An 11,660-nucleotide genomic window follows, 5' to 3' on the forward strand; every position below is an offset into this window, starting at 1 on the left:
TCTGTGGCTATGGCTTGCTTGTGTGCAGGTGTTGATGGCTTATTCCTTTTTAATGATGAATGACATCCCATTGAATGGATGTGCCATGCACTTGTTCAAGGACATCTGGGTTGTTTTCAGTTTGGGGCAATCATGAACAGAACTGCTACAGATGTCCATGTACAGGTTGTTCTGAGAATGTTTTTCATTTCCCTGGGTTATACAATATTTAAGTTCAAAAGAAATTTCCAAACTCTGCCAAAGTGGTTGTACTATTTTGCAATGTGTGCATTCCAGTAGCTCGATATCCTTGTCATCACTTGGTACTGGCAGTATTTTATTTTAGCCATTCTAGAGTTACTTGTTATTTTTAATGGCATTTTATCATGGTTTTAACTTATATTTCTCTAATAGCTAATGATGCTGAACACATTTTTTTTGTGTTTATTTGTCATTCTCTGATGAAGTATCCAAGTCTTTTACTGTCAAATCTTCTTCCTCGAAGGAAGTAATATACGACTCATGCATTACTCAGAAATGTATTGTTTACTGTCTATATGATTGGAGGGTTTAACCTTATCCTTCTGTTAACTGATTTCTAATTTAATACCATTATGGTCAGAGAACATACAATGTATTATTTCAGTTCTTCACATTTTTTTTTTTTTTTTTTTTTTTTTTTTTTTTGTGGTGCTGGAGATTGAACCCAGGGCCTTGTGCATGCAAGGCAGGCACTCTACCAACTTAGCTATAACCCGAGCCCCAGGTCCTTACATATTAAAGATTTGCTTCATGATACTTTGAAGAACATTCAATATACACTTGAGAAGAGTTAGGACTCTAATATTGTTGGGCAAATTGTACTGTAAGTGTCAATTACATTCAGTCACATAATGGTGTTGCTCAGTTCTTCCATTTACTTGCTGATTTTTCAATTACTGAGAGAAGCATGTTGAAGTCTTCAGTTAACATGGTGGGGTTTATCTGTTTCTCCTTTCCTTTCTGTCACTTTTGTTTCCTGGCCTTGAAACTGTTATTAGGTACATAAAGGTGTAGGAATGCTATGTCTTTTCAATGAACTGACTCTTCAGGGTGTGTAATGTCCGACTTTATCATGGTGATCATCTTTCTTTGAAATATGTTTGATGTTAATATAACAACTTTGCCCATCTTTTTTATAGTGTCTGCATGCTATACCTCTTTCTATTCTTGTACTTTTAATTGACCAATATTTGAGGTGGGTTTCTTATAGACAGCATATAATTTGATCTTGTATATTTATCCATTTGGAAAATCTTTGATTTGGTATGTTTACACCATTTGCATTTATTGTAATTATTGATATGTTTGGATTGAGGTCCACTTTCCTGTCTTCATTTGCATTAACGGCTTTTTCTGCCCCAGCTTTCTTTTTTCTTTTTTCAAATGTCACAAAATTTACCGTCTTAAATCATTTTTTAAAAGTATGATGCAATGGTGTTAAGTACATTCACGTTGTTGTGCAATTTCCACAACTCTTTCATTTGGCAAAACTGAAACTCTGTATTCATTGAACAACTTTCCATTTCCACCTCCAACCAGCCTCTGGTATCATTCTGTCTGCAGTTTCTATGAGCTTAACTATTCCAGATAATGCTCATCTAAGTGAGATCATACCTATTTGTCTTTTGAGACTGTCTTCTTTTGTTTAACATTGTATCCTTAAGCTTCATCCCTGTTGTAGCATGAATTAGAATTTTATTCTTTTTTAAGGCTAATATTCTATTATATGTATCTACAACATTTTGTTTATCTGTTCATCCATTGCTAAACATTTGGGTTGCTTCCACCTTTTAGTTACTGTGAATAATTCTATTAATGTATGGATATTTCTTTGAGACACAGTTTTCCAATTCTTTAAGATATACATCCAGAAATGATACTGCTGGGTCATATGGTAACTAAATACATTTTTGTAATCCATTTTAAAAAAAACAGCGTGGCAGGAGGGATACTGGGGATTAAACACAGAGGTGCTTTACTACTGAGCTATATCCCTAAGCCTTTTTTAATTTTAAGGTAAGGGCTCACTAAGTTGCTTAGGGCCTTCCTAAATTGCTGAGGCTGGCTTTGAATTTGCGATCCTCTTGCCTCAGTCTCCTGAGCCACTGGGATTACAGGCATGCATCACCAGACCCCCAGGTTGTAATCTATCTTAATTCTCTTACTCAATTTTTATTGAAATGGAGCATTGTGCTACTTTTAGAAGGATGGGTTAGGCCAGGATAGCTTCCGTAGCTTCATGGCATTAGAGCTCCCTCTCTGTGACTTTCTATGAAGTAAACCTAAGTATAGTCTCTAACATATCCTAAAGAGTGGCGATTCTTCTACTTCCCCTCCTGAACGTTTATCTAGTTCTTCTTCTTTTTGCCCCTGTTGTTCGTGTCGTGTTCAATCTGGATTCTACTCCCAGAAGTGTATCCTCTTGGTAGGTGTTCTGAAAGGCAACTATAGTTTAATTTCAAGAGTTTATGGGGCCCAAATCAAGCACAGTGGCATATGCATGCAACCCCAGTGACTTAGGAGACTGAAGCAGAAAGATCACAAGTTCAAGGCCAGACTTGAGACCTTATCTAAAATAAAATTTTATTTTTTTGGTACTGGGGAGTGAACCCAGGGGGACTTAGCCACTGAGCTACATCCTCAGTCCTTCTTTTATATTTTTATTTTGAGGCAGTCTCACTAAGTTGCTTAGGGTCTCACTAAATTGCTGAAGCTGGTCTGGAACTTGAGGTCCTGCTGTCTCATCCTCCCATGCCTCTGGGATTTCAGGCATGTACCACTGTGCCCCTGTGAGAACTTAGCTTAAATTTTGAAAAAGGCTTTGGTGGCCTGGGAATGTAGTGCATAGTACAGCACCCGGGGTTCAATCCCTAGCACTGCCCTTCCCCCGGCCAAAAAAAGAGGTTATGGAGCCCAGACTGCTAAGATACTTTTACATGGTGGCATTTATCCTGTACTCACCTGCCTATAAAAAGATACAAAATTCCTCTACTTTCAGTTGTTGCCCTCGAAATGGACTATTGAATTTTCCAGAGAGTAAGTTTGTGATCTTCTTCTCAGAGCTGTTACATACTCTCTTGCTCTGCTTCCACTTCATCACAAAGTTCCAGACAACAAAAGGGTCTTGGGCTGGCAGTATATTTCCAATTATTCTTCTTACAGGACAAAGAGGGATAATTAGTCACATAGTTTTGATATAGAAGTTCTCTGTGGATTTATATTTTGTCCTCTTAGTTGCTCTCCTATTTGGTTTGTCTGCATTGTTTGGTGGGGGAGCAGGAAGATTCCAAAAGAGTAAAATTTCTCAGACTCTCTTCCACTTTCCTTAAAAGGCATTACACTCGGGCTTCCGACCATAACTCCACTGAAAAAAATCATTCATTCTAATATGGCCCAAACCCTCTTTTGTTAAATCTAGTGGCCAGTTATCATTCTGCTAGCAGCATGTGATAGTTGACTTGCCAGCCTTACTCACCGGTCCTTCTCAGTTGCCTTTTAAATACTATCTGGGGCTGGGCAAGGTGGCACACGCCTATAATCCCAGTGACTCCGGAGGTCAAGGCAAGAGGATTGCAAGTTCAAATCCAGCCTAAGCATGGACCTAAGCAACTTAGTGAGACCCTATCTCAAAATTTAAAATGGGACTGGGCATGTGGCTCAGGGGTTAAGGGTCCTTGGATTCAATCCCCAGTATCAAAAAAAGAAAAGGTACCATCTGGGGTGACCAAGTACCTTGGTTTGCCTGAGAGTATTCTAGTTTTAGTGCTGAAAAGTCTTGTGTCCAAAAAACTACACTCTTGGGCAAACAAGGTTGTTGATCAATCCAATGTACATCTAACTGGAAGTGTACCTCAGAACACAGTCCTTGGGCCTCTTCTCCTCTCAGTATTGCACTTATTTACCAAATTACTCACCAATCTTACAGCTTTATAAACTGTGTGCTAATGATCCCTAGCTCTACCCTGTCCATCGTATTGCAGGCTAACATATCCAATAGCCAATCCTATTGGTTCAACATTTTTAAAATATCCTGAATTAATTATTTTCATCATTTCTTCTGTTAATAAATAGGTATTGGCAAACTTTTTTTTCTTTTTTTTTTTTTGTTTTTTTTTTTTTGTTTTTTGTTTTTTTATGGTGCTCGGGATCAAACCCAGGACCTCATATGTGCTAGACAAGCTACATGCCCAGTCTGGCAAATTTTTCTTAGAGGGCCAGATAGTAAATAGAAAATATTTTAGGTTTGTAAACCATACAGGCTTCATTGCAACTACTCAGTTTGGCCACTGTAGCCCAAAAGCAGTCACAGACAATATTTAAGTGAGAGTGTAGCTATGTTCCTATAAAACTTTATTTACCATAACACATGACTGGCCCATAGGCCATACATAGTTTGCTGATCCTGGTCTAACCTATTCTTGTATGTAAATTTCTAACACAGCATCCTAACTGGCCAACCTATTTCTATATTACTTTCACTAATAGTCTGAAGTTGTTTTGTCTCATTTTATTTTTATGGTACTGGGGGTTGCCTCACATAAGCTGGGCAAGAAGGTAGTTTTTATTACAAAATATTTCAAACAAGAGTGTTTTTGTGTGCATATACCTATACATACATACATACTTACACATATATACAAAAGGTATGAAGAATAACAAATGAGCAGCATGCTTCCCCACACCACTGAATGGGCCACTGAGGAAGATGCCTCCGTAGACACCACTGAGGTTTTGCCTCCCTGACCAGCTGATTCTTAAAGGCACTGCCTGCCCACCTGTTCAAAATTCTTACTTACCTGGGCACCATCCTTCCATAATGTCCCTCGAAACCATCCATGGTTCTTTGCCTTGATCCAATAGGGAAATCACATCAGGTTTAGGAGTAGAGAGTCCTGTTTACAAGAAAAAAAAAAAGATATACTCCTGCTGTTTCTGAATCAAACCTAGTCCTTAGTCCTCAAGGAAACAGGCAACTACAGGAAAGACAAGAGGGTATGAAGGTCTAAAGTATGGAGAAGATAAAGGGACCACAATGGGCAGCCTGCCTGTTTCCTTGTCTACAAAGCACAAAACTATTCCCTAGGAAGGTAGACACCCACCCAGACAATTGAAAGACACACCCGAAATTCATAAGTCATTTGGGAATCGATATCCTTAGTGAGTAAGACTGGGTTGCTGTAGTTGTCTATCATCAAATCTCGACATAAATCCCTCTGAGCAGGGGCCAAGCACTCCTACTTTTCCTGAGAGAAGTCTACAGCCAGGTCCCTGAACATTACCAATTCCTGAAATGACAAACCCATGTGATACTGATGAGATCCAAACAAACGTTTTTAATATGAAAGAGATAGAGAAGGACGCTGAGGGATGGAGAAGATACATTGGTCAAATGGGCAAGAGCAGAGTGGATACAGAGGTAAGCAGAGTAAAATGAGCATGACTAGAACAAAGAACCTCCATGCTCAGGAATAATCCTGAGGCTGAAGACAAATCTCCTTTATACAATGGGACACTCTCTATCCCATGGCTAGGGTTAGGAACGAATAAAACATTTATTTTTTATGAATAAATTTTTTTTCTAGGGCAGAAAAACACACAGCAAGTTCTAGTGTGGCAAATTACTCTGTCTTTTTGTTAACCATTCATCCATGACTTTCCATTTTTATTATAGAAAATTTCAAACATACGGCAAAGCTGAAAAAATTTTACAATGGACACATCCAACATACAATTTATGATTTATCATGGACTTTCAATATTTATGTGCTCTTTTCTTCCCTTTTTTCCTATTAAAGGAAGACATAAGCTACAAAAATTAAAACAAAACTTCTATTGCACATAAAAGGAGTTTGGCATAATTTAAAAATATACTAAATACTAAGGATCTTCATTATTTGATGAAATCATATGCATTTTTCTTTACAAAGCAAGTTACTGAAAAACCTTTTGAAAACTGATTATGTATTTCATCTTAGTAATACAAGACATAACTATTCCATTATCTTGGATACTTAGATTGAACAAAATCTGAGTTCCTTTACAACTTTAAGAGTCTACAGTGCTTAAAAATGCATATATGCTAATCCTGTTTAAAAGTTCCAAATATAGAAACCTAATGATGTACTCTTAAAGCTATGTCATAAAACAACTATAAGAGCAACAGAATGATGAATATAAAACTTTCTTTGGGACTGGGGCAGTAGCTCAGTGGCACAGCACTTGCCTAGTGTGTGTGAGGCACTGGGTTCAATCCTTAGCACCACATAAAAATAAATAAAATGAAGGCATGCTGTCCATCTACAACTACAAAAAAATTTCTAAATGTTAAAAAAAAAACACTTTCTTTGGATGTTATTCTTTGAGGGGGATGGCAGGGCACGAAAGGGACTTCTACAGTGCTTAGTATTCCAGTATTACATACATAAATGTTCTATTATTCTTTTAGAGTATAAAATGCTTTCTTAAAAAGGGAAATCAAAAATTAAGAAAAATAAACATGTTTGTGCGGACTGCTTACCCCACTCAACAATCCCTGCTACTTAAACCCCAAGTCTAATCTAGGATCTGAACCATTTCGCTGAAGGGAATACACTCAGGCTCCATTATAAAGCACCGCACATACCAACACACTTTCAAAGAGTGGGACAGTAAGGGACAAGACTGTGCTGCTGGGCACAATCCTAACAGAATGAGAAGATCTGAGATGGGTTCATGGGCAAGCTGAGTGAGAAAGTTTTTAGATAAAGAAAACAAATGTTCATACAAATAAGGGAAAAAACTATATTTCAAGGAAGATCTATCAATTCACCTGGACTTGACTGTGAACACATACCTCAGAACCTGAGTTGTGTTTCCCTGGATTCCTCTCTTGGAAAAGTACAGCATCCCCAAAAAGCAACTGTGGGGGAAACAGGAAAACTTAAAAAGCACCCAGATATACTCAAATGACTCTGTGTTGTCCTTCCAATATCCTTTCTATGCCGCCTACCCCTACTTTTCCCTCTTCCAACACACACACACACACACACACACACACACACACACACACACACTGATAACAAATCCTAGCCTTCCCCAAGTATGTGGGAACCTAAGAAGAGCAAGATGGAATGCATTCTGGGTAGATTAGCTCCAATACTGAGAGGGGCCTAGAAACCTCAGCAGGAGGAATTCAGACATATTGTTATCCTAATCTCAAAATGTTAATCTGGACTACAGGTGGGTATAATAACAGCACTCCACATACTTCTCCCTTTGAAACCCCAAGAGCTTCCTAAAGCAGCATTACTCTGCTTACAACCTAAATTCAAAATGAACACCTCAAGTTTGAATGCCTATACACATCCAGAATCTACACACAGACGTCCAGATGCATGCACCAAGTTGATAACATTAAACCTCTCTTGGTTTCTTTGGTCTCTATTTTAAACAACTAAATCTAAGCGGTCACCCAATCCATAACAAAGACTCCAAGGCCTTGAATATCTAGCTACCCAACCAGTTGGAAGACAAGTACAAAGCTCTGTGACCGATATATAATAGGAATGAAAACTTTCTGTGTTAAAATACTGATATTTGGTCATTGTTAACACACCAAGGCCTAGCTCGTCATGCTACTGATACAATAATGAACAAAGCCAAATTTCCTGTCCGTTAGGGACCACAGTGGAATATCATTGAAATATAATTTCGATTTTGGTGTAAATGGGGGAAACAGATATAAATATATAAATTGGTGATAAAAACTATGGAGAAAAAAATATATGGTAAGGGGGACAGGGACTGTGCGTTTGTTGAGATGTTCTCAGGGAAGGCTTTTCCAGTTTGGTATCATGTGAAGAAAGCCTTGAAGGAAGCAAAGGACTAAACCATGTAGATAGCAGGAGTGAGAAAATTCCATGCAGGGGAACCAGCAATCTCAAATAGAGAGAGAGGCAGAATTAAGAAAAAATGCTGGATCAGAGCAGAGTGGTAACAGAGACTCAGACCACTGTAGAGATTGGTTTTTATTCTGAAGGAGGAGGGAAGCCATGGAAAGTTTTAAGTGAAGGAGTGGCATAAACTGACATATTTTGGAAGGATCAGCATGGCTGCTGTGTTAAGAAGAAACTTCTTCCCCTCTGGCCCCTGCAGTGCTGGGGACAGAACCCAGAGCTTCACATATGCCAAGTAAGTGTTCTACCACTGAGCTACACCCTGAACCCCTAAGAAACTATAGTTGTGCAACATAGGAACAAGGGGGATGAGTAAGGAGGCTATTAGAACAATCACATGAGATGACTGAGGCCTGGACGTGGAGTAGCTGAACTTTTACACGCAAGTCTTCCCGCTTCCAAGTTCCCCTTACTCACTGTGCACAAGCACATCACCTTTCTCCCCATTCTCTGGAGCTTCCCCGCTTGCTCTTAAAAGAAATGTAGTGTAGTTCACTGATGTAAAATCCAGCGTACAAGAAAATGAACTATACGCAGTCACAGGAGAGGAAAGATAAGATGATCAGTCATAGCAGGTGGACAGCAAATACCAGAACTGCTTAGGCAATGTTCAACATACTGTTTCAAACCACATGTAGATTATAAACTATTCCAGCTTGGAATTATACGTATTCAAAAATCCAGTGGCAAATAATAGCTAATACTATGGGGGAAAAAAAGTAGGTAATTAAAGAACATCCAACATGATATGGTCTCAATTATGTTATACAAAAAAATACAGATAGGGGCTGGGGTTGTGGCTCAGTGATAGAGCACTTGCCTAGTACGTGTGAGGCACTGGGTTCAATTCTCGGCACCATGTACCAATAAATACAATAAGGTTCTTACAAAACTAAATACAAAAAGAAAAAAAAAACTATTTTAAAAAAATACAGATCGAAAGAGTCTGGAAAAGGAGTAAGCCCAAGTTTCCACAGGGCTGTAATTTTATTTTTCTGTATTTACTGAAGACTATTTCCTTCAATTTTTTATCAGTATAATTCTAGTCAAGGTTTAGGAGAGTAATCAAGAGTCAGCTATACCACATCTCTCCAACTTAACACTGAACAGAAAACAGCCCTATTTTCAAAAGTACTCTGGGACTAGGGATATACAGCTCAGTTGGTAGAGTGTTTGCTTTGCATGCACAAGGTCCTTGGTTCAATCCCCAACACCACAAAAAATAAATAAATAAAAAGGTACTTTGAGCATTCACATAGTTTTAATTAGTTCCTGCCTCCTTTGCCTGAAGTCACAATCTTGCATTTTCTATATTTTTAATTCATGATAGACAATTAATACTTGTTTGTTGTAGTGAATTATTATAATTTTTGTTCCCCCATCCATTTTTTCAAAAATTTTGTAGTTGTAGATGGACAACATGCCTTTATTTTATTTATTTTTATGAGGTGCTAAGAGTCGAACCTAGTGCCTCACATATGTGAGGCAAGCGCTCTGTCGTTGAGCTACAGCCCCAGCCTCATTTTTAACATAGATGTAACTTTCTCTTACCGAAAAGAAGGGCTTAGTCCCCTTGACTAGTTCTCCACTTCCTTCCACTTCCTCAATACAGACGATCCTGATTATATGCCTTATACAAGCACCACCTGGTAACCAACTCGTTAATGGATAGCATCTACTTGACTCACCCTAGTGACTCCAACCCACTTGGATCCCACTCAGGGCGTCTCTCTGTTTCTCTCTCACACAAACATACCGAGGGGTCACACAAGTCGCAGTCGCAACAGTTAAGCCATAGGCGCCCCACACCAGTCTCAGACCTTCAACTTCTGCACATACCGGGTTGAAACATACACAAAGTTACAGAGTCCCAACCACAGTCACCGGTTCTGCACATTCTCATGCGCAGTGTAACTCGGTCAGGAAGCACTATCACATACCCATTCTGGGAACCCAGAGTCATCACCACACAAGGTCACAATCACGCACCACGAAGACACACAGTAACCATCATAATCTCTCCCTCTCTTTCTCTTCCGCTCGCTCCAAACACAAAAGGACGGGAGCCAGACTCCTCACTCGAGCCTTTCCCTACTTCCCATCGGGTACAAACTGGCCAAGTTCACTGGATTCCAAATGCCGTTCAGCAGCTGACCGCTAAGCCAACTGTCCCGCCAAACCATAGAGGAACCTGAAATCCCGCAGCACGTGGGGTCGACCTTCGGGGTCTCAGGGAAATGTAGTCCAGAGCCCTAGCGCAGGCCTTCCTAGTCCTCTCAGGACGAAAGCTGGGCTTGCTCCCATTTACCGCTGTCCGCAGAGCCCAGCGACAAGCGAATCAGAGTAGGAGCACGCCCGCCACTACCGGTGCTACTCACCCCAGGCAGCTGCGTTGCCATAGGACGACCGAAGGACGACGTAACGCCGGTTCGCGGCGCATGTAACTTCGAATCTCAGGGCCTATGGGAAATGTAGTCCCAGGCCGAAGACACAGCCAGCGCCAAGGGAATGATCCCTCTGCGCTTGCAGCCCGGGCTTGGCCCATGTAGTCACTGACTGCGCCCAAGAGACGTCTGGCGGGCTGGGAATACAGTTGAGTAGTAGAGTGCTTGCCGTGCATGCACAAGGCCCGGGGTTCATTCCCCAGCACCACACACACCCAAAAAATAGTGGTTGTAAGACACTTCTGGAGTTGCTGGCTCGCCCTCACACTGCAGAAGGGATGAGGTCCGAGCCCAGACCTCACTTCGCACAGCGCAGAGGGTGAGGGTGAAGCCCTGATGGACTTACGAAGCGATGGGGAAGAGCCCAGATTTTGGGGTGCTTGTGTGTACCAGCGAACCCCCAGGCAGGGTTGAGGAGAGTCCAAAGAGAGTGAGTTGTTGATCCCATTTGTGACTGGGTGTGAATGTGGGTCACTGGGATTGCATCTTTTCTAATCTTTAAACCTCATGTCAGGCATTTGTAAATTGATAATAAAAGGGCACCTTTCTAAAGCATCAATTTTATTTGAAGGTTGACCGGGGGAGGAGAGAGACAACGTAACTAATTTTATATTAAAATACATATTTTATTATGAATTAAGCCGGGCGCGGTAGTGCCTATCTCTCAGCCTACCTACTGGGGAGATTCAGGCAGGAGGATCCCAAACTCGAGGCTTGGCTGGGTAATTTTGCACAGACCTACTCTTAAAGCAAATCTTAAAACAGGGAAAGGGATGTAGCTCCGTGGTAGATCACCTGTGGGTTTATCCTCCAACACCACCACAAACAAACAAAAAAAAAAAAATGATATGGTAAACATCATGAACTGACTTTTCTGTTAAAAATAGGTGTATTTCTGGATTAGAATGGAGAAGAAACATGTCTTTTAAAGCAAGAAATAACATTTCAGAATAAGTTATTGTCATGAGATGCTGCTTTTGTCCAAGTAGGGCTAGGGTTGTGGCTCAGTGGTAGTGCACTCACCTAGTGTGCATGAGGCGCTGGGTTTGATCATCAGCACCACATAAAAAATAAAATAAAGGTATTGTGTCCACCCACAATTTTAAAAAATGCAAGTATAGGCACATACTCTTCCCTGTATATTCTCTGAATTACTAAATAATGTAGGTTTAAGTCTACCACCTTATTATTTGTTTTCTGTACCACTGAGCAACATCTCCAGTCCTTTTTAGTTTTTTTGTTTTGTTTTGTTTTGTTTTGT

The 11,660-nt window shown here is 40.1% G+C and overlaps 1 long non-coding RNA gene across 1 annotated transcript; it reads right to left on the reverse strand.

Moving 5' to 3' along the window:
* Positions 1-2,864: 2,864 nt before the first annotated feature.
* LOC124966438 (uncharacterized) lies at positions 2,865-10,345 on the reverse strand. Its single transcript, XR_007105341.1, has 4 exons — positions 10,147-10,345; positions 6,854-6,919; positions 4,818-4,913; positions 2,865-3,176 (listed from the first exon to the last, which is right to left on the reverse strand). It is a non-coding gene; the product is annotated as an uncharacterized LOC124966438 (long non-coding RNA).
* Positions 10,346-11,660: the final 1,315 nt, after the last annotated feature.

The sequence above is a fragment of the Sciurus carolinensis genome, chromosome 16 (assembly GCF_902686445.1).
Source record: "Sciurus carolinensis chromosome 16, mSciCar1.2, whole genome shotgun sequence".
NCBI lineage: Eukaryota > Metazoa > Chordata > Mammalia > Rodentia > Sciuridae > Sciurus > Sciurus carolinensis.